General features: G+C 43.2%; 1 long non-coding RNA gene across 1 annotated transcript in view; it reads right to left on the bottom strand.

Moving 5' to 3' along the window:
* Positions 1 to 3,054: 3,054 nt before the first annotated feature.
* The window catches only part of LOC122564310, a 56,371-nt gene continuing 38,427 nt past the window's right edge, over positions 3,055 to 20,998 (bottom strand). The window contains exon 3 of the long non-coding RNA XR_006315870.1: positions 3,055 to 3,242. This is a non-coding gene — a long non-coding RNA (uncharacterized LOC122564310). The remainder of the gene's footprint in view (positions 3,243 to 20,998) is intronic.

The following is a 20,998-nucleotide window of genomic DNA, read 5'->3' on the forward strand; positions in this document are numbered from 1 at the left end:
CATCCCAGATAGCCTCCTTCTTCAAGGACAATTTCCCTCTCACATGGCTGACAATGCCCTCCAGCGTATCTCCTCCACTTGCTGCACCTCTGCCCTGGAAGCCCATCCCTCCAACCTCAACAAAGACTGAACACCCAGTCCTCACTTTCCACCCCACTAACCTTCGGATACAACGCATCATCCTCTGCCATTTCCTCCCTACAAAAAGACCCCACCACCAGAGGTATATTTCCCTCTCCACCCCTATCAGCATTCCGCAAAGAGCATTGCCTCTGCCACTCCCTTGGTAGGTCCACGTACCCCACCAACCCACTCTTCATTCCTGGCACCTTTCCTTGCCATTACAAGAGGTGTAAAGCTTGTGTATACACCTCCCCCTCACCTCCATCCAAAGTCCCAAAGGATCTTTCCAACTCCAGAAGAGATATTCCTACCCCTCCACAAGCACCATCTCCTGTGTCCGTCGCTCTCGATGTCGTCTCTTCCTCATTGGGAAGTCAAGACGCCAAATTGCAGAATGTTTCAGAGATCATCTCTGGGACACGTACACTAAATAACCCCATTGCCCTGCAGCCAAACACTTCAACTCCCCCTCCAAGGTCATGCCAGTCCTGGGCCTCCTCCACTGCCAAATTCTAGCCACCCGATGACTGGAGGAAGGATGCCTCATCTTCTGTCTTAGGACTCACCAACCACACGGGATCAATGTCGATTTCACCAGTTTCCTCATTTCCCCTCCCCATCCTAACCCAGATCCAATCTTCCAGCTCTGTACCACCCTCCTGCACTGTCTTACCTGTCCATCTTCCTTCCCACCTATCAGCTCCACTCTCCTCTTTGACCCATCACCATCACCTCCACCTTCATCTACCTATCACCTTCCCAGCTATTTTCCCCTCAGCCCCACCTCCCTCCCATTTATCTCTCAGCCTCCTTGTGCACCCCCACATTCCTGATGAAGGGCTTATGATTGAAACAGCAACTCTCCTGCTCCTCGGACACTACCTGACTGGCTGTGCTTTTTTAGCATCACACGGATGGCTAGAGTTTGGTGGTGGAGAAGGCCCAGGACTTGCATGTCTTTAGCAGACTGGGAGGGGGAGCTGAAGTGGTCAGCCATAGGGTGGTGGGGTTGTTGGGTGAGTGTGTCTCAGGGATGTTCCCTGAAACATTCCGCAAGTTGACATCCTGTCTCCCCAATGCAGAGGAGATCACATCAGAGCAATGGACACAAGAGATGAGGTGTTTGGATGTGCAGGAAAATGTCTGCTGAATGTGGAATGATCCTTTGGGGCCCTTGGATGGAGGTGTGGTGTGGGCACGGGTTTTACATCCCTTGCGGTGGCAGGGGAAGGTGCCGGGAGTGGAGGGTGGGTTGGTGGGGTGGAGAGGGAAATATGTCTCTGGTGGTGTCTGATTGTAGATGGTGAAAATGGGGGAGCATAATGCGCTGTGTCTGGAGATTAGTGGAGTGTAAGATGTGGACCGGGGAGGGGGGTGGGGGGGGGAAGGATTCTATGCTTGTTGTGGTTGGAGGAGTGGGGTTCAATAGCAGAGTTGCGGAAAGTGGAGGAGATGCGCTGGAGGGCATTGTTGATCATATGGGAGGGGCAATAGCAGTCCTTGAAGTAGAAGGCCACCTGGAATATCCTGAAGTGGAATTGCTCCTCGTGGGAGCAGATACGGCGGAGGCAGAGGAATTGGGAGAATGCGATAGCGTTTTTATGAAAGGAAGTGGAGGGTGATGTGGCTGAGTTTTCCAATAAAATTCAGTCATATTCTCATTTTTTTTCAATTCACACAACATCGGCTTGCATAATCATCGTCTGGGCACTGATTCCTTTCTGATGCAATCGGCGATTAAAGGGTCAGTGAAGACTAGATGCTAATATCTGATTCTCTAAGATGTCAACTTCGAAGAAAAAAATTCAAAGACATTTTGTATCAAAGACCATTTGTATAAATAGAAAAATTTCAAAAACTATATTACATTAATATTGCTAGTTAAGAGCTTATTGCTATTTTTTCCAATAGATGGCACTCTCAGGAGACTTTAGAACTTAGTTGACAGTTAGCAGTAAGTAGGAATATTATTTTAGGCAAAAGATGTAAAATTAAGGGTGTTGAAAATAGGCTTAAAAGTAGGAAGAAAATACTTCAATGGTTGAAGATATTACAGGATTCTAAGAGTAAGCAAACATTTGAAATATTAATTATAGCAGCATGATTTCCTGACAGTGTATGGTTGTTAATGTACTTTCAAAAATTACATTACATGATGCTCTTATTCATGGATCAAAATCCTGGAACGCCTTCCCTTACAATATTGTGTTCTACCTGCACGGGATTGACTGCAGTGTTTCAAAAGACAGTTCCCCATCGGGCAAGTCCGGAATGGGCAATAAATGCTTTTAAATTATTTCATCCACTATTGTTTTAATTTATTTCAAATTCCGTTCATTCATTTCTTATTTCCTGTTTGGTTTCCTACATTACACTGTTGCCGATATTTAAATAAATGAATACTCATTTATTTACTGAAAGCTATCTATTTTGTTGTACTGAAAGCAACATCATATTTCTGAATCAAATAAAGATATCTATCACTGTTTCTACATTGTACCTCTATCTCAACATAAGCAATACAGTTTACCACGAGGTATGGCTTTTTGTCAGAAAGAAATGTCAACAAGTTATTGCAAAATTTAGTCATAAATGTGAAACTTTATCTCAGTAGATTGAAGTTCTAACACATTGAAATTATGCCTATGATCCATTGCAAACATTTCTCTTCATTTCAGGGAAGGGAACAACAATATTCTAAACAATGTCAGAGTAGACATTCGCAAAACAAGAGAGCACGTTGCCTGGATCTTCTTGATGCACTGACTGCCCTGAATGTTCAATTTACTGGCATATGACTCACAAACATGCAAGAAAGTCCACAGTTTGATGCAAAGTCTGAGCGAGAGAGACAATAAACAGTGCGATTAGCCGCAGTATCCCTTGGCTTGAGATTGAAAACAATCAGATAATTCTTTGCAGAGGGTTTTAATATCATTCCATGAACAACACATGACAAGATGGTACATTTGACAAACTTATATGAAGTAGCTGGGAAAGTTGTACAAGCCTGTGTATAGTTACATTCCTCCAAACTGATCTGTACTGGCTTGTATGAAGCAGAGATTGTGCAAGGTTCCTTTGACACTGGCAAGTAAGTGGAGTGGACCTGTCAGCACCTGTGAAAGCAACAAAAATGTCAACAGAAGAGAAAGAATTGAAAAAAAAGGAACAGACATTTGGCCATTTGTGTAAAAGCAGCAAAGGCTCGGAAAGCAAGTCCAACCGTATCTGGAATTATCAGAAACTTTATACATTGAAACATTATCTTTAGTCGAGGTCACACACTCTGGAATTGTAAATGTTAAAGGGAAGATAAAGTCACCATACTTGTAGAAGGCCGCAGAGCTGATCTCTCATTCCAGGGCAGAGAGAGTTGATGGTGGTGAGTTTAACCTGAGGATCACCACACTACAGGCAGGGAGTGAGGTTGAGAAAGAAAGACCTTGCCAGCCACTCAATGGTAAAGATTCAACACTTTCACTACCACAGCCCAGGATCAATTCCTGGTCTAGGAATGAGGATATTATGGGGAGTGGGCATAAAGTGGAATTGAGGACAAGCTGAGATCATTCATGATTGTATCAAATTTTGGAGCAAGCTCAAGGGACTGAACTGCCCCTTCCTACTTCTAGTCCTTATGTTCACTTTACCTCAGCTAATACGGGAATTAGACCCAAACTGTTGGTGTCTATCTGCATTGCAAACCAGCCATCCAGCCCAAGGAGCTAACTGACCCCAATTTGTATATTCCATCATTCTGGAGAAAGCAGAATTTGTTAGCAATTCATTTTTGAGGAAGTTAGGATTTGAGATGGGATCCATGATGACCTGGCATATGGATTCAGAATTGATTTGCTCATAGAAGGCAGAGGGTAGTTGTTTTTCAGGCTGGAAGTCCGTGACTAGTGATGTTTCACAGGGATCCATACTGGGCCCTCTTCCGTTTGTGGTATATATAAATGACTTGGATGAAAATGTAGGTGAGGGTTAGTAAGTTTGCAGATAATACAAAGAAGGGCGGAGTTGTGAATAGAAGGTTGTCAAAGGATACATTAGGATATAGATCAGTTGCAGATATGGGCAGAGAAATGGCAGATGGAGTTTAATTCGGATAAGTATAAATTGCTGCACTTTGTGAGGTCAAATGTAAAGGGAAAGCATGCAGTTACTGGCAGGACCCTGAACAACATTGATGTACTGAAGGATCTTGGGATTCAAATCCATAACACCCTGAAAGTGGCCACACAAATAGATAGGGTGGTAAAGAAGGCATACAGCCTGCTTGCATTGTTTGGTGGGGGAATTGAATACAAGAGTCAGGATGTCATGTTGCAGCTTTATAAGACCTTGGTTAGGCCACTTTGAGAGTATTGTGTTCAATTCTGGTCCACACATTGCAGGAAAGATGTGGAGGCTTAGGTGAAGGTGCAGAAGAGGTTTTCCAGAATGCTACCTGGATTAGAGACTATGAGCTATAATCTACTAACCAAGATTGATACTGGAACAGTGCCTCCAAATATTTAGCTTTTGGAATAAAATAAAACAATATTTGAGAGACAAAATCCATTCTAATTGCAATCCTGGTGCAAGGTTAACTGTAAATCAAAACTATCTCATTCATTTTAAAGAATTATAAATTGGCACACAAGTGACAGAAATACCAAGGTTAATTCCGCTACTTGCAGGAAACCAGCTTGTATCTTTCATCAACAACCCCACACCACCACTCATGCATACCACACAGACACACAGGCACACACACACCCACACATGAACGCACACCCACACACACAGAGATACACTCATAGATATTTACCTACACACAAACACACAGACACAGTCTCACAGAGATAGACCCACACACAGACACACACACACACTCAGTCAGTCACTCACTCACACCACTGCTGCCTTTGAGTCTTTGCTGTATCGCAGACAAAGGAGGGTCTTCATCAAATTATTCCATCACATCCTTCTCACCTCCAGTCATTTTCATGGTAAATTTTACAAATCTGACCTTTCTGTTATCTATCAGTAAATCCTAATGGTTTTGGAGCCTGAGGTCGTATGAAGCAATCTCTTGTCCATAGCTCAATGGAGCACTGCATCTTTTATTGTCTGTTTTCGGAAGACAGTTTCTATATTTTTGTTGCAATCCTTAGCTCTCTGGGAACAATGGTTTCTATTTTTCCTCACCCTGGTGTAGTGTATTATGGAAAATCAGAGGGTGACTTGATCTTCCCCAGGTTTCAGGAATTGTTTTCACATTCTATATTATTGACTTGTGCTGGATGTGACAGAATTGGGAACGAACGGGTTACTGATGTGAAAGTACTGGAACTTGTCAGGAGTGGGGAGGGTCGGGGGGAAGGTGTGGCGAGGGGACACCTTTGGGACAGCTGGTCAGAATGATGGAGTGGAAGATGTGATCATCTATTCAAAGGTGAATATATTCTGAACTATGTCAAGATCTGCTTCATTCTCTGCTGCAAGTATATTTGGTTCCTATTGTTTACGGCTTGACAGAATCGCTTATATCCTGTTCACTCCGTAAAGTAAATCTGTATAAATATTGATTTGTAAACTGAGTGACAATTAATATTATGTTGATTATGTGCCAGGGAAGAATAAACCCAATGATTAAAATTCCAAGGGCTTGTTTGTGATGTTGAGAACAGTGAACTTCAGGTTACTCGGTGTACATCTCCTTGGTGTACATCTCCTTGGTGTACATCTCCTCGGTGTACATCTCCTTGGTGTACATCTCCTTGGTGTACATCTCCTTGGTGTACATCTCCTTGGTGTACATCTCCTTGGTGTACATCTCCTTGGTGTACATCTCCTCGGTGTACATCTCTTTGGTGTACATCTCCTTGGTGTACAGCTACAATGAAACTGGAGTCAGGAGAGATATATAACATTCAACATGAAGTAACTTGTTTAATGTGAGCATGCCAGAGATTAACAAACCTGGCACAGAAAGGAAGTCAGGAACTGTTGACTCCACAGGGTAAGAACATTTATCAGCATTCTTTTTGGAATTTTACAGGAGTCCTACTCCCCAGATGAGAAATTGGGGATGAGCTGGCCTCTGTGACTGAGAAACTTTGATTAGATTTCATGCTGTTCATGCTGTTCTGCCCCCAAGAGCTGCCAGCCAATGAAATGACTGGTTAATTCCAAGTTGCCGATGGCAGTAGTGGTCACTAGGCCAATGTGGATTAGGAATTGTATTCTTCTTCAAAATGAGGTGAATGAATGCAATGGTGTAATGGGTTTATCGTTGGAATATTAACCCAGAGACCCAGAAAATGTTCTCGAGATCAGAGTTCAAATCCTACCATGGCAGATGGTGAATTTAAATTCAATAAAAATCTGAAATTAAAACTCAAATACTGATCATTGAAATCAAAAACTTACCTGGTTCACTAATGCTCTTTAGGGAAGGAAACTGGCCTACATGTGACTCCAGACCCAACAATGTGGTCAACTGGGGAATTGGGGAGGGGAATAAATGTGGGCCTGACCAGTTATGCTCTCATCCCATGAATGAATTTAAAAATGATGTGTGCAAATAATGAGAAAGTAATTAATGATGTGACATTGACATCAAAATGAGAGCCTGAGGGAAGACATCAGACTGGGAAGAAATAATGTAAAGATGGAGGTCTCACACACTATACGAGAGAGTCATCTGTAATGTAGAGATGTAAATAAAGGAATGTTGCAGTGCATCAGATCAAACTACTCAATGATGAGGAACAAGCAGCCTCAGAGTCATACTCAGTGCCGCTGACCTCCACTGAGTGACTGTATCTCTCAATGAGCAGGGAGCAGGATTAGTTTAAAGCACATAATAAAGCATTTAACACATTTGTAAAGAATCTGACAGCTTCCAGGGGTCAAGGTCGTACATTAAAAGATGGAAAAGCCTACAAGTTCAGCCATGTCTCACAGAGGGGCACAGCCAACACTGAAGACTAACAGGAACATACAATGAAGATTGAATGCCAACATGCATCATAGGTTCCTCCACAATAAAGGAGACATCCCCAACTCTCAAAGTTATCAACAAGTTACAAATAATTCACTCTCTGACTTAGCTTCTTTCACCAGACCACAACAATGACCCATGAATAAGGAGAAATGAATGTGATATGGAATATTTAATCATTTTGAAAACACTTATCCCATTTTTTGCTGGTGTAAGTTTGCTCAGTGTCCTGCCTTGCTTCCATTGACAACCGTGATGGACATCCTCTTGAAGATCAAGGGCTCAAGGACTCTGCATGGATGCAGGGGCATTCTTTCTGACCTACTCCCCAGGAGGGAATGGGCTCGCCTCAGTCCTCCTGAGCAGAATGGCTTTCTAAAGAGAGAGTTCTGGGTGCCTCAACCCACTTCACAAATGCTGCTGCACTGAGTCCATTGTTAGATGTACAGCAAGCAAACATGGAGTTGCATTGAGATGGTCCTGTAGTCCTCTCCCTGGACAAGTTCATTTACTCCCACACCCAAGACATTAACAGAACCCATGGCAAGGACTCCTCCATCATCAACAAGGCACAGCAATGAGCGGAACGTCTCCACCTCAGTTACATCACTGGCATCTACCTGACAATGGGGAAAATTAGTCAGCCATGTCCTGTACACAGAAAGCAGGACAAATCCATCCAGACCAATTACTGCCCCATCAGTCTCCTCTCGTTCATCAGTAAAGTGATGGAAGGTTTCATCAACAGTGCTTTCAGCAGCATGTACTCAGCAATAACCTGCTCAGTGATGCCCAGTTTGGTTTCCATCAGGGTTACTCAGCTCCCGACCTCATTACAGCCTTGGTTCAAACATGGACAAAAGAGCTGGATTCCAGAGGGGAGGGGAGAGGGACAGCCCTTGACATCAAGGCTGCATTCAACTGAGTGTGGCATCACAGAGTCCCAGCAAAACTGGAATCAATGGGTATCAAGGGGAAAGCTCTCCACTGGTCAGGGTCAAAGCTGGCACATAGGAAGAAGGTTGTGGTTGTTGGAGATCAGTCACCTCAGCTGTACGACACGTCTGTAGAATGCCTCAGGGTAGCGTCCTCGGACCAACCATCTTCAGCTGCATCAGATGCCAAACACACTAATGGATGGACTACCCACTTCTGGTTCCACGACCAGGAACTATGGGAATTCCTTCAATTGTATCCTGTGAACCTGTCTAATCAACTTTACAAATTCCTCAGTTTTAGAACGCATGAAATCAAAACCTGCACACCTCTAAGTGTTCATCATGAATAACACTCACCAAAAAATGCCTAAACAAAACAAAGAAATGCAGATGCTGGAGATGTTAAACATGAACAGAAATTGCTGGAGAAACCTTGCAGGGCTGGCAACATCTGTGGGGAGAAAACAGAGTTAATGTTTTGAGTCTGGTGTTCTGATGGAGAGTAGAACATCTCGAAATGTTAACATTACTTTCTGCCCGCAAATCCTGCTGGACCTGCTGCATTTCACCAACAATTTCTGTTTTTGCTACCAAGCAGTGCCTTCCTTGTTAATTTCTGAAACAATTTTAAAAACATATCCCACAGATTTCCTGATCCTTTGAAATGTAAGTTAATAGAGTAGTTCTTGGTCAAGAATCCTACTATACGGGGCGGCACGGTGGCACAGTGGTTAGCACTGCTGCCTCACAGCGCCAGAGACCCGGGTTCAATTCCCGCCTCAGGCGACTGACTGTGTAGAGTTTGCACATTCTCCCCATGTCTGTGTGGGTTTCCTCCGGGTGCTCTGGTTTCCTCCCACAGTCCAAAGATGTGCACGTCAGGTGAATTGACCATGCTAAATTGCCCATAGAGTTAGGGGCAGGGGTAAATGTAGGGGAACGGATCTGGGTGGGTTGTGCTTCGGCTGGTCGGTATGGACTTGTTGGGCCGAAGAGCCTGTTTCCACACTGTAAGTAATCTAATGTAATACTTATCCAAATTGAATCGACTACACATTAAAGAGAGATGCTTCCTCCTCTGTGTTGCTGGAATTTTGACATGAGGAAATTACAAATATATGAAATATTGAATGAAAACCAAATGGGAATTAACTAACAGGATTTAGCATTATTGTCTGTTGGACACTGACAAATGTACAACCACCAGAAGAGATCATTTAGAAAATCCTCCCAAAATGTCTTTTCAGCCTCAGCTTGCCATCTCTAGCTGCTTTGATTGACTGTCTTCTCCCATCGGAATGATTGTAATATCTACTGTCAAACTGTGTCCTCCGCTGGTGAACCAGAAATGAATTTATTCAGAAGATAGCTATAGCCCAAGCATGTAGGTACAGGAAGAAAGAATTTGATTCGGGATTTGAGGTCTCATTTTTCTCTAGTTGCTAATTCTAACAAATCAGAGATTGCTGTGTAAATAAGAATGGATGGATCTGGCCTACTCACTGCTCCGTTATTCTGACAGTTGTTAACATTTTCAAAGATCAAAAGTAAAATGGAAATAACACACCTGCTAAGTTTTTGTTATCATCATGAGAAACAGGTGTCTTTTTTAATAAACTTGAGTGTCCCCTTCCCTCTCCAGCCCTATCCCCTAACATGGTGCGATCATGAATATGACTCAATGAAACTGAACTCTGCCTTGGACAGGAACACAACGTTAGAATGAAGCACTTTCTTGTTCAACATAAATCATGCTCTGTACATAGTTTTAACACACACTTAATCACCTCTTCTCAAAAAGTCTCAGAATTATTGTTAAATTCTTCAATTGCCAAAATGGTTTGAGATAAATGAATCCAAATTAATATATAGAAACCTAAAGATTGACTCCATGTTCTGTGTTTCTGGTTCAAATCTCATTCTGGAAATTGAAATTGTTTTGCATTCATAGCGTTTCCTCACTAACACGAGACAATCCAGTCGTTTCTTCTCATTTCTTGAATGGTGATGCCACACACAGAGTCACCCTAATACTTTGACAGTGTTTGCTTCTTATCAACAGAGAGTTCCTTAAACAGTGCAGCATCATAGGCCAGCAACTTCTTTCTGAATCAATTTCTTTTCAACAATTGCATCTAATTATTTCACATAGAGTCATAGAATCATAGAGATGTACCAACATGGAAACAGACCCTTCGGTCCAACTCGTCCATGCCAACCAGATATCCTAACCTAATCTCGTCCCATTTGTCAGCACTTGGCCCATATCCCTTTTATATCTTTCTCCTCTCACCCTAAACCTGTGCCCTCTAGTTCTGGACTCCCCCACCTCAGGGAAAAGACTTTGTCTATCCTATCGATGCCTTTCATGATTTTATAAACCTCTATAAGGTCACTCAGCCTCCGACGCTCCAGGGAAAGCAGCCCCAGCCTGTTCAGCCTCTCCCTATAGCTCAAATCCTCCAACCCTGGCAACATCCTTGTAAATCTTTTCTGAACCCTTTCAAATTTCATATCACTCTTTCAATAGGAAGGACACCAGCATCGTATGCGATATTTTAAAAGTGGTCTAACCAATGTCCTGTACAGCCGCAACATGACCTCCCAATACCTATTCTCAATGCTCTGACCAATAAAGGAAAGCATACCAAACGCCTTCTTCACTATCCTATCTACCTGCGACTCTACTTTGAAGGAGCTATGAACCTGCACTCCAAGGTCTCTTTGTTCAGCAACACTCCCTAGGACCTTACCATTAAGTGTATGAGTTCCTGGTAAGATTTGCCTTTCCAGAGAGTGGTAAGGACGTGGAATACCCTGCCTGCCAATGTAGTTAACTAAGCCACATTTGGGAGTTTTAAACAATCCTTGGATAAGCACATGGATGATGATGGGATATGTAGGGGAATGGGCTTAGATTAATTCACAAGTCAGTGCAACATCGAGGGCTGAAGGGCCTGTTCTGTGCTGTATTGTTCTATGTTGTATGTTCTAAAATGCAGCACCTCACATTTATCTAAATTAAACTCCACCTGGAACTCCTCAGCCCATTCACCCACCTGATCAAGATCCCATTATACTCTGAGGTAACCTTCTTCACTGTCAATGACAACTCCGATTTTGGTGTCATCTGCAAACTTACTAACTACACCTCCAATGTTGACATCCAAATAATTTATTTTAATGACAAAAAGTAGTGGACCCAGCATCAATCCTTGTGGCACAACACTGGTCACAGGCCTCCAGTCTGAAAACCAATCTTCCACCACCATCCTCTGTCTTCTACCTTCTAACCAGTTCTGTAACCAAATAGCTAGTTCTCCCTGTAGTCCATGAGATCTAACCTTATTAACCAGTCTGCCATGGGGAACCTTATCGCACCCCTTACTGAAATCCATATAGATTACGTCTACCACTCTGCCCTCATCAATCCTTTTTGTTACTTCTTCAAAAATTCAATCAAGTTTGTGAGACATGATTTCCCACGCACAAAGCCGTGTTGACTATCCCTAATCAGCCCTTGCCTTTCCAAATACATGTACATCCTGTCCCTCAGGATTCCCTCCAACAGCCTGACCACCACCGACGTCAGGCTCACCGGTCTATAATTCTCTGGCTTTTCCTTACCGCCCTTCTTAAACAGTCCTCCATCCCACTTTCAACATCAACTTAATGCAAAATATTGCAACAATATCACCATCAATCTATCATCCTCTACAGCAAGGCTTCTCCCTGAATCAAAAAAACTGTTAATGTTTAAGTCTTTGTGAGGATATCTTTTGGTCAATCTGAGGTGACAAAAGCTTCAGATTACATCGACAATGTGACTCCACCTGAACTGAGTTGAATTAGCTTTATTGTCACATGTACGCACATGAGTAAAGTGAAAACTTTACAAGTCACCACTTACAGCACCATCTTAGGTACAAAGTACCTTGGTATAAATTATTGAGTACAAATTCTCAGGGGAAGAAAGTTAGAAAAATAAGAAATAAAAAATCCAGCATTACAGATCTTCAAATGTGCAAAATTAGCGTAATAAATTACATAAATGAAGACATAAAAAGTTCAGAATAACAATCCTTCCACAACAATGAGGAACTGACACCCCCTACCCCCCACCCCCGCCTTGTTGGAATCCTAGGCCAGACCCATCACAATGCTGAATAAATCTCTCTTGCAGTGACAGACTGAAGCTGACCCAAGGAGACCTAGACCACCGCCACCAAAAACAACCACCAAAACTGCCAAAAGAAATCCCAGGCCAGACCAAACTAATTGTGCCACCGTGAAGATGCTACAGAAACCTCAGTGAAAACCTGCGCCATTGGAATCCAGGGCCTGGACCCACCTCATCTCCAGTTGCCACTGAAGCAGCCGTGAGGAACAACCACACTCCCCCCACAGCACCTCCCTTCCTTACCTGAAACCACCAAAAGAAGGCGAAGATGAACTTCCTGCTCAAAAAAGAAAATTAAAAACTGCAGCAGGCCTGGTGATAAGAAGGAGACAGGCCAATAGATCAAAAACTTCCTATCCAGCTGCTGCCATCTTAGTTGAATATGCAGGTTTTTTCCAGAAATAATATTTCACGTTGCTCAATCTGGGATTGAAGGAAGGAATTATCCCGAGGGCTCAGTCAAGGAAATTTCAGAGCTCCTTTCAGTTGTTCATTATAAATCTGTTATGGACCAGTCTACTGTTATGGCCCTAACTACTCTCTGGATCAGAAAGGTTTCCCTCATAGAGTCATAGAGTCATAGAGATGTACAGCATGGAAACAGACCCTTCGGTCCAACCCGTCCATGCCGACCAGATATCCCAACCCAATCTAGTCCCACCTGCCAGCACCCGGCCCATATCCCTCCAAACCCTTCCTATTCATATACCCATCCAAATGTTGCAATTGTACCAGCCTCCACGACTTCCTCTGGCAGCTCATTCCATACACGTACCACCCTCTGCATGAAAAAGTTGCCCCTTAGGTCTCTTTTATATCTTTCCCCTCTCACCCTAAACCTGTGCCCTCTCGTTCTGCACTCCCCGATCTCAGGGAAAAGACTTTGCCTATTTATCCTATCCATGCCCCTCATAATTTTGTAAACCTCTATACGGTCACCCCTCAGCCTCCGACGCCCCAGGGAAAACAGTCCCAGACTGTTCAGCCTCTCCCTATAGTCCAAACCCTGGCAACATCCTTATAAATCTTTTCTGAACCCTTTCAAGTTTCACACCACCTTTCCAATAGGAAGGAGACCAGAATTGCATGCAATATTCCAACAGTGGCCTAACCAATGTCCTGTTCAGCTGCAACATGACCTCCCAACACCTGTACTCAATACTCTGACCAATAAAGGAAAGCATACCAAACGCCTTCTTCACTATTCTAGCTACCTGCGACTCCACTTTCAAGGAGCTATGAACCTGCACTCCAAGGTCTCTTTGTTCAGCAACACTCCCTAGGACCTTACCATTAAGTGTGTAAGTCCTGCTAAGATTTGCATTCCCAAAATGCAACACCTCACATTTATCTGAATAAAACTCCATCTGCCACTTCTCAGCCCATTGGCCCATCTGGTCCAGATCGTGTTGTAATCTGAGGTAACCCTCTTCGCTGTCTACTACACCTCCAATTTTGGTGTCATCTGCAAACTTACTAACTGTACCTCTTATGCTCGCATCCAAATCCTTTATGTAAATGATAACAAGTAAAGGACCCAGCACCGATCCTTGTGGCACTCCACTGGTCACAGGCCTCCAGTCTGAAAAACAACCCTCCACCACCACCCTCTGTCTTCTACCTTTGAGCCAGTTCCGAATCCAAATGGCTAGTTCTCCCTGTATTCTATGAGATCTAACCTTGCTAATCAGTCTACCATGGGAACCTTGTTGAACGCCTTACTGAAGTCCATATAGATCACATCTACTGCTCTGCCCTCATCAATCTTCTTTGTTACTTCTTCAAAAAACTCAATCAAGTTTGTGAGACATGATTTCCCACGCACAAAGCCATGTTGACTATCCCTAATCAGTCCTTGCCTTTCCAAATACATGTACATCCTGTCCCTCAGGATTCCCTCCAACAACTTGCCCACCACTGAGTTCATGTCACACTTCGTTTTCTTGCACATCACTTTAAATCTCTGCCCTATCATTTTTTCCTTTTATGAGCAAGATCAACTGCTCTCTATCTACTCTGTCCAGCTTACTCATGACTTTGAAAACCCCTAACAAATCTGATCTCAGCCTTCTCTACAAGGGAAACAATCTCAACGTCTTCAATGTATTCTCATCACTGAAGTTTCTGGAGGTATTATTATAAATTGCTTCTACACTCTTTCTCCAAAGTGTTCACATCTTTTCTACAATGTGGTACCCACAACTGTACTCAAACCTCCAGCTGAGATCTAACAAGTGTTTTGTACAAGTTCAGCATCTCCTCCTTGTTCTTGTACTCTACGCTCCTATCAATAAAGGCAAGAACACTACTTTATTAACTGCTCTCTCCACCTATCCTGCCACTTTCAAAGATCTGTAAACAGAGCTGGTAGAAGCTGAATTTCAAGGAAGTCTTTACAAGAAGTAGCCCTTGTCTTAATAGGTTGTAATTTATTGCATGATTGCATTCAGTACAAACTATATTTGCAAATTGGACATATTAACGAAAATATCTATAACTAAGAGCCAGGTATGTGCTCTAAATGGACTTTGCGTGTAAATGTCAAATTGGCTTCAAGGGGGTTTTTATTGGTGGTGGTTAGTACTGCAAAAAAAACACAAAAACAAGCCAGGGTGATTTTGGTGATGCGATGGTCACTCAGTTATGCACAGTAACACACCTGGATAGAGCAAAGGAGAAAAACAGAGCCAGGGATGACATGTCTGTCATCACTGGGATCATGAACTAAACATTTCTACACCCAAGACAGAATAACATCTTCAGTCTGCAACATTAAACCCGTGAGCCATTTAGAGTCACAGAATCATAGAGACGTACAGCACGGAAACAGACCCTTCGGTCCAACCCGTCCATGCCAACCAGATATCCCAACCCAATCTAGTCCCACCTGCCAGCACCCACCCCATATCCCTCCAAACCCTTCCTATTCAAATACCCATTCAAATGCCTCTTGTATATTGCAATTGTACCAGCCTCCGCCACTTCCTCTGGCAGCTCATTCTATACACGTACCATCCTCTGCGTGAAAAAGTTGTCCCTTAGTTCTCCTTTATATCTTTCCCCTCTCACCCTAAACATATGTCCTCTAGTTCTGGACTTCCTGACCCCAGGGAAAAGATTTTGTCTATTTATCCTATCCATGCCCCTCATAATTTTGTAAACCTCTATAAGGTCACCCCTCAGCCTCCAAAGCTCCAAGGAAAACAACCCCAGCCTGTTCAGCCTCTCCCTGTAGCTCAAATCTGGCAACATCCTTGTAAATCTTTTCTGAACCATTTCATGTTTCACACCATCTTTCCGATAGGAACGAGACCAGAATTGCACGCAATATTCCAACAGTGGCCTAACCAATGTCCTGTACAGCCGCAACATGACCTCCCAACTCCTGTACTCAATACTCTGACCAATAAAGGAAAGCATACCAAACATCTTCTTCACTATCCTATCTACCTGCGACTCCACTTTCAAGGAACTATGAACCTGCACTCCAAGGTCTCTTTGTTCAGCAACACTCCCTAGGACCTTACCATTAAGTGTATAAGTCTTGCTAAGATTTGCTTTCCCAAAATGCAGCATGTCGCATTTATCTGAATTAAACTCCATCTGCCACTTCTCAGCCCATTGGCCCATCTGGTCAAGATCCTGTTGTAATCTGAGGTAACCCTCTTCATTGTTCACTACACCTCCAATTCCCTTATACATCATTGGCTGTCATAATTATTGACTTGAATACAAATATAAATAAATATGATTATAATCACCAGGGTCAACTATCATGAGCCATGACTTTGTTCTAAAGACAGTTCAATGAAACATATTTAGAAGAGTCATCAATGCTGAAAATTCTTTTCACTAATTTCCCCAACTAATGGGATTCCTTGGGGTCCCTGGATAAATTCCCTGGAAATGTTTATCATGTTCATAACATAAATGATATATTCTGATAATTTTTCAACATGTTCACATTTCACAATTGTTTCTGAGTCCTAAAAAAAACAAAGGTTGTTGAGTTTTCAGAAGATTCACCAGGGCTTGTTTCCCCAAATAATTCCTAACAGCCATTCTCCTTCTCTCTAGTTTAGCACTCTCTGTACATTTCGTTTCCCATTTTCAAACACTCCATCCATCTCATGAACTTCTTGTCCAATTGCGTAGTTGCTGATTTATTTCTCTCTTTGTAATGTGCTCCTGCTGCTTTTCTCTCTTTGCTGTTTGATAGTGGGATGAAATCTGTTAAATGTATTGGATTTTTCTCTAGGTTTTCTAAATATTGGATTGTTAAATCACATATTTCATTTGTATAACCATCACCATTTAAAGCAGTGCTTGCAAAATATTCTCGATGACTACATCAGGAAATGCTGAAGAAACAGCTTTATCATTCAGCTGAGAAGCTGACATTTCTGTTGGGCAAAGAAAATGACTCATGGTGAGCTTTGACACCTGCTGCTTTCAGGAGATTTGTTTCATGTATTCCTATTAGGTATAAGGCTAAAGTTTCAAATTTCAACCTCACTAATTGCAAATTCAACTCAGTAGCTTTTGTCACCCAGGCCTGTACTGGTAGAAATGATTAAAATGCTGCAATTAATTTAAACTGAATACTACAGTAATTGAGTGAATTTGTTTCAGATTTCCAACACCTAGAGTTTTTTTAAAGGCCAGTTGCTAGTCTGGCTATGGTTGAATTAAAAAGATGCACAAGATGGTAAGTGAGCAACATTTGATGTAGGCCTGGGGTTGAAGGTTTGCAGTAATTGGACTTACCTTTTTCAGAGTCTCTGCGGGAAGATGCTGCAGGTGCTAATCAGGCTTCGCAGAAGCAGATTGCTGGTTTGTTAGATTTCTATTTGAAGCCCTGAGTAAAATCCAAGGATGGAAAGAATGCAAATGAAGGAGGAGAACTGTGGAACCAGAATATTGCTTATTGGTGTCTGCCTCTAAAGATCCCTAAAAAATATGTTTACATCATAAGGAGCCAGAAATTTGAATGGACCAACCTTGTGCATTGTACCTGCTCAATGTGTCCTGTGAGTGCCTTGTACATGGCCGGTTCATGTTCAGTGAGTGCCCATTGAGTGTGTGGGGTGATCCCAGTGACTGTCTATTCAGTGTCCTGTGCATGTTCCAGTCTCCAGTGCTTGCTCAGTTTACACCCAGTGTATTCCCCATGAGTAACTCATAGAACATAGAACAGTACAGCATAGAACAGGCCCTTCAGTCCACGATGTTGTGCCGACCATTGATCCTAATGTACGAACCCTCAAATTTCTGTGACCATATGCATGTCCAGTAGTCTCTTAAATGTCCCCAATGACCTCGCTTCCACAACTGCTGCTGGCAACGCATTCCATGCTCTCACAACCCTCTGTGTAAAGAACCTGCCTCTGATATTCCCTCTATACTTTCCACCAACCAGCTTAAAACTATGACCCATCGTGTTTGTCATTTCTGCCCTGGGAAATAGTCTCTGGCTATCGACTCTATCTATGCCTCTCATTATCTTGTATACCTCAATTAGGTCCCCTCTCCTCCTCCTTTTCTCCAATGAAAAAAGTCCGAGCTCAGTCCCACCGACTGTCCGTTAAGTCTACAGGGAATGTCCAGTGAGTATCCACTATGTGCTTGTGCAGAAAGCAGCACCAGGAAATGTACACTTTTATCATACTCTAGATTAGTCCAATTGTCCCCCCAAAATATTGACAAACATAACTAAAACTGAAAGGGAGGTGTGGTGGCATTGTTAGTGAAAGATGAAATCTCATCCCATTGGTGATTTTAATCGACATAGAGACTGGGTAAACCACATTAGCAATTATACTGTGGTGAATTAATTACTGGAGTGTGTAGAAAATGGATTTTTAAAAAACTTGTGCATTGGAGAACTCACTCAGAGACAGACTATCATAGATTCCATACTGTGCAGCGAGAAGAGGTTGGTTAGTAATCTTGTTGTAGGAGGTCCTTTCAGAAAAAGTTGATCATAACATGATAGAATTCTTCTTCAGAAATCACACAACACCAGGTTATAGTCTATCAGTTTTATTTGAAATCACAAGCTTTCAGAGTGCTGTTCCTTCATCACATGAAGTCTATGTATATCCTTCATTCAGACAGGAAACAATATTCTCATAAACTCAAATGCACTTGTTGAAGAGAGAAAAATAAAAGCTTCTGTTGGTGCGTAAAAAGAAAAATATTAGAGAAAATAATTGTAGGCTCCTTACAGTCTGAAACAGGAGAATTAATAATGGAGAACAAACATGGCAGGACAATTAAACAACTACTTTTGTCTTGTTTACATAGAAGAAGACACAAAATTTCCCAGAAGGACTAGGGAAGCAAATTTCTTCTGGCAAGAAATAATTGAAGATTATTATCAGTATTAAAAAATGTGCTGGAGAAATTAATGGGACTGAAATATGATTAATCCACAGGGCCTAGTAATCCTTATCCCAGGCTATGAAAACAAGTGGCTATGGAAAGAATGGATACATTGGTTGTCATTTTTCAAAAATCTGTAGATTCTGGACAATCCTGTCAGACCAAAAGATGGAAAAATTAACATGACTTTAAAATAGGAGAGAGGAAGGAAACAGAATTACAGATTGGTTGGTGTAACATTAGGAAATGGAAACATGCAGGAGTTTTTAAAAAGGATGAGATAATAGAACACTAAAAAATACAAATAGCACTGTCAGAGGGTCAGTGCTGAGGGAGTGCTGCACTTTCGGAGGGTCAGTACTGAGGGAGTGTTGCACTGTCAGAGGGTCAGTGTGGAGGGAGTGTTGCACTGTCAGAGGGTCAATGCTGAGGGAGTGCCGCACTGTCGGAGGGTCAGTACTGAGGGTGCGACACTGTTGGAGGGTCAGTACTGAGGGAGTGGCGCACAGTCAGAGGGCTAGTACTGAAGGAGTGCTGCATAGTCGGACGGTCAGTACTGAGGGAGTGGCACACAGTCAGAGGGTCAGTACTGAGGGATTGCTACACTGTCAGAGATTCAGTGATGAGGGAGAGCCGCATAGTCAGAGGTTCTGACTTTCAGAAGTGATGGTAAACTGAGCTGTCAGGTAGACAATAGACAATAGGTGCAGGAGTACACCATTTGGCCCGTCAAGCCAGCACCACCATTCATTATGATCATGGCTGATCATCCACAATCTCCTATTGAGATCTCAGGAATGTCAGTTTCCTGCTGGACAGTAAGGAAGACCCACTGAATGTCCACCCAACTGGACAGTAAAAAGGCCTCCCATGGCTTTTTGCCTGGAATCAAGACTCTGGGGCAGAAAATTAGCCCCAGTGAGAGATGCTAGATCATTGACATGTTGGAGGTTAGATTAGATTACATTACAGCGTGGAAACAGGCCCTTCGGCCCAACAAGTCCACACCGACCCGCCGAAGCGCAACCCACCCATACCCCTACATTTACCCCTTACCTAACACTACGGGCAATTTAGCATGGCCAATTCACCTAACCTGCACATCTTTGGACTGTGGGAGGAAACCGGAGCACCCGGAGGAAACCCACGCTGACACGGGGAGAACGTGCAAACTCCACACAGTCAGTCGCCTGAGGCGGGAATTGAACCTGGGTCTCAGGCGCTGTGAGGCAGCAGTGCTAACCACTGTGCCACCGTGCCGCCCACATTTAGCTATTGTCAGAAGAACACACCAAAAAAATGCAGATTGCCAGCTTCAAGAATGACTAAGGTATAAAGATGCATGATTTGAGGTGGGAATGGCCAGTTTCTGAGGTGAACTGCCACAGGGAGACTGGGACAGGAGAATCAAAATCAAAGGCAAGGGTTAGCTCTCAGGGGACTCTCTCTGTCCTGCGTCCAGTCTCTTGATCTGTTATTGGTTGTGTGTCTTTGATTGAGAAGCCTTCCATCTCCATTTGAGAAGCTGTCCACTCACATTAACATAAACTGATCACTCCATCTACAACTGTGTTAATCCCAACAAGGGGGTAAGGCCCTTACACGGTTCATCACTGATTATTGATGGGCCTTATTGGTGGCTGCTGTTGAGAAGGCCAAAGATCCTCAGACAGCACCTTCTAAACTTATGATCACTTGCATCTAGAAGGACAAGAGCAGCAGATACATGGGAACGCCAACACCTGCAAGGTCCCCTCCAAGCCACTCACCATCCTGACTTGGAAATACTTTGCTGTTCCTTCATTGTTGCTGGGTCAAAATCCTGGAATTCCCTCCCTAATGCCATTGTGAGTCTACCCACAGCAGGTGGACTGCAGTGGTTCAAGAAGGCAGCTCACCACCACCTTCATAAGGAGAAAGGGAGGACTGCAGATGCTGGAGAGTCAGAGTCAAAAAGTATGGTGCTGGAAAAGCACAGCAGGTCAGGCAGCATCTGAGGAGCAGCATTTCAGACTGGAGAAAAAGTAGTTTGGAAGGCGATAGATAGATGAAGGTGGGGTTTGATGGTGGAAAAGCACAGCAGGTCAGGCAGCATCTGAGGAGCAGGAGAGTCAGCATTTCAGACTGGAGAAAAAGTAGTTTGGAAGGCGATAGATAGATGAAGGTGGGGTTTGATGGTGATAGGTTGGAGGGTGGAGTGGATAGGTTGAAAGGAAGGTGGGCAGGTAGGAAAGTTCAAAAGGGCAGTGCTGAGTTGGAGGGGTCGACCTAGGACAAGGTTGGGGGAGGGGAGATAGGGAAACCAGTGAAATCAACATTGATCCCGTGATTTTGGAAGATGCCAAGGTGGAAGATGAGGCATTCTTCGTCCAGGCA

This window comes from Chiloscyllium plagiosum, chromosome 29 (genome assembly GCF_004010195.1).
Source record: "Chiloscyllium plagiosum isolate BGI_BamShark_2017 chromosome 29, ASM401019v2, whole genome shotgun sequence".
Taxonomy (NCBI): Eukaryota; Metazoa; Chordata; class Chondrichthyes; order Orectolobiformes; family Hemiscylliidae; genus Chiloscyllium; species Chiloscyllium plagiosum.